The sequence below is a fragment of the Austrofundulus limnaeus genome, unplaced genomic scaffold (assembly GCF_001266775.1).
Source record: "Austrofundulus limnaeus strain Quisiro unplaced genomic scaffold, Austrofundulus_limnaeus-1.0 Scaffold5, whole genome shotgun sequence".
NCBI classification, from domain to species: domain Eukaryota; kingdom Metazoa; phylum Chordata; class Actinopteri; order Cyprinodontiformes; family Rivulidae; genus Austrofundulus; species Austrofundulus limnaeus.
In genome coordinates, this window is record NW_013952407.1 from 790,919 (window position 1) to 794,367 (window position 3,449).

The 3,449-nt window shown below is 41.4% G+C and overlaps 1 protein-coding gene across 1 annotated transcript in view; it reads right to left on the reverse strand.

The window, feature by feature from the left end:
- The window catches only part of tjp1a (tight junction protein 1a), a gene marked incomplete at its 3' end in the record, with an annotated part of 107,915 nt that overhangs the window by 31,300 nt on the left and 73,166 nt on the right, over positions 1–3,449 (reverse strand).

Below are 3,449 nucleotides of genomic sequence, written 5' to 3' on the forward strand. Positions count from 1 at the left end.
AAATTCCAGTGAAATATATTTATGTTTGTGGTTGTAATGTGACAAAATATGGAAAAGTTCAAGGGGTATGAATACTTTTGCAAACCACTGTAATTATTGTTTTTACAATGAATGTATTTAAGWTCCAGGCAATGAATGACTGAGGTCTCAAAGAGTGGAAAAAGACCTGTATTATTCCTGGATGGTTTATCAAAGAGAAGTGAAGCAAAATATGTAAGTTGCTCTACTGTACTGCCATGCTGCTCATTCTAGACAGGAATATTTTGGTCTCATATTTTCTCTAAATCAGATTTGCCATGCATATCTCTCTTTATGCATGGTTTACCTTTCACATTGAGTATTTTTATACATTTGATTTGTACATGTTTGCAAAGAATGTTCAGTGCTGGTTCCTCCAAAGAATTTAGAATTGCACAGCACTGCAAACATGAAACTATTAGACTGCAAGATCAGGTGGGRTACTCTTATATTTTTATCAAACAGGACTGCTCTTTTAAAATGTCCAGAGTGCTCTGTATCCATCTATAAATTACAGCTCTGCCTGACTGCTCTCCAGCTGATTAAGCAACACTGTTGCCTGCCTGCAGGGAGTTATGGTGGAGCTGTCTGTGGCAGCGTGCTGAACACAGTTCGATGTGAAAGGAGGGGAGGACAGAGACAAACACCGTCACATTCGGAAGGGTACTAATTTACTACTGCTTCCACAACCGGGCTTTCAAAATAACACAGTGTGTCATCTGCCCACCCTGTCATTGCGATAATCTCACAACGTCACCCCTTAATCAACACCTAATCTTTAAACCCTCTCACCCATCATCTTCAACATCATCATGGTCATTAGTGTCATCACCTTCCCTTATTCTAAATATACAGTTTACAGGAGCTACCTACAGGAGAGGTGCCAGCTACGAGGAGACTAAGAGACACCTGACAAGAGTGTCTGGTGTTGATAAGCCTCCACACTTGATACAGTGGGCTTGTTAAAAGACAGACAAGCAAATGTAAAGACAACACAACAGACATGTTGCTTATATTTATGGCAACGTAATGGAAATCTAAAGTTCATATATTCTTACAAAATTGGATAGTTTACTTTTACTGTACAATTTCCTACAAACACGTTTATACAAAAACTTGATAACTGACAATTGCAACAGCTAAAATTCCTTATGCCTGGTTCACACAGCAAGATAATTGTGTTGATTTTTGGTATTTGGTGTCCCCCAAGCACAAACAAGTGTGCCACCTGTTGAATGTGACGTGTATCAGAATGCAAGATGACAGAAACATGGAGAGTATTCCAAAATACAAAAGACAAAACCACTGCCATGGCGCACCAGAAAGTCCGGTGGATGTCGGAGACATTTTTATGTTTTGTTTTCTCACCGTTAAAAACAGTCCACAAACTATCACCATTCCTTGTTAGCCATGTTTATTTACTCTGAACTCAGGTTTGATTTTGAGTTTTTGCAAGATTTCCTGTCTGATATCTAAATGTTGGTGAGTGAAATCTGTTCATGTGTGGCGTGTTTGTCTTTTGTCGTGTGTCTGCACACCACACACAGTAGAGCAAAACCTGTTATATCTATGATTTTTTTATTGTCATGTGTGGGGTCTCGTGTTTTAAAAATCAACCAAGAATTTTAAAATTTTGCTGTGTGAACCAGGCATTACTCAATGGTAACTTTGCTAGTTTAAAAATGTGATGATTTTTAAAAGTTTGAGTATATTGTAAATTCTCATTTGTGCTAAACTTAACTTTTTTTATATGTCGGTAGATCATACAGGGAATCAGCTGGCCTCTACTTGAAAACAGAGTTAACCCTCTGACCTGAATTTCCATGGCAGCTCTGTGAGGAAGTTATTTATGTCCATAATTGGCACAGAGACCAGTGGTGTACCCCCTCTCTGTTGTTCTGTCTGCCCTACGACTCACACAGTAATGCCACTATTGTGTCAGGGGACCTGACCCATTTAACCACGGCTCCCCCCACATTCCCAAACTCATCTACGTCTCTGAAGTGTTTTGTGATGCCTTCATTCATCCGTTCATCCATTCTTTCACACAACAGTTTACGCAGACAGAAAGGGGCTGTGCTATCAGAAACAACAGCATGCTGGGGTCATGTGACTGGGTGGTCGGGGAGGAAGGTGGCCTCGTCCTTTGGGTTGAACTTTTAGTAAGGGGGACTGAGGGAGAAAGCATTTGGAGAACAATACTATGGGGTGCTTTGACAGCATAAATATACAGTAAACGAGGGGTAATCACATCCGTACCCACGTATTCTTTCCAGATCACGTTTGCACATGAAAACATCACTGCTTTGTAATAGGGATGCATGATATATCGGTATTAATATCGGTATCGGCAGATTTGGTCTTTTTTTTTTTAGAATATCGGTATCGGTCCGATATGGAAAACTGGGCTGATATTAATGTCCGATATTTAATTCCCACTTTTTAGCTTTGTGTTTCTGTTTTGGGAGGGAGATGGTTGGTTGAGCTGCATCTGTTTGATCATGATAGTGATATTGACGCTGCGTAGCCAGGAATAACTGAAGTAGAGCCATGTCAGAGGTCTCGTCATTTATTTATGGTATCAAAACAAGACCCAAGTGTGTTTGTGCGTATATGTACTGTATAATATAATTTGTGTGTTTGTGTAATATCGGTAAATATCGGTTATCGGCCACAAAAGCAATAATCATATATCAGATATCGATATTGGCTGAAATTTTCATATTGGTGCATCCCTACTTTGTACTCTAAACATCGTATTCATCTACATGTCCACATACTCTAACCATTAGCCATGCTAGGGATTAGCATTAGCATTTAGCCAATAATAGTAAATATGACGATTTATYGACGACAATTGCGCTTGAATGTAGTAGACGTTGTCTTGGTCCGCATTTTCTTGCCTCTTGTAGTGCTTTAGTTTATGTCTGTGTTTCAGACAATTAAACAAATTTATTGGGTTGGGGTTAGCATTAGCTGCTCCACACTGTTTTCAAACATTGGGCTCACATGAGCATCTGATAGTGATGGTGTCATGTGGTGGCACTAATTGAAGTAATGCAAAGTGGCAAACATTAATTGTTGACAGTTTTCCTGACAATTAATCGTACAGGATATGATTTTGCCTCTCCTTGGGCTGCTACCTTATCGTGGTGGAGGGGTTTGAGTGTCCCAATGATCCTAGGAGCTATGCTGTCTGGGGCTTTATGCCCCTGGTAGGGTCACCCATGGCAGACAGGTCCTAGGTGAGGAACCAGACAAAGCGCAGCCCGAAGACCCCTTATGACGGACGTTACCATTGGATCTGGCGTTTCCTCGCCCGGACGCGGGTCACCGGGGCCCCACTCTGGAGCCAGGCCTGGAGGTGTGGCACGATGGTGAGCACCTCGTGGCCGGGCTTTCATCCACGGAGCCCGGCCGGGCTCAGCCCG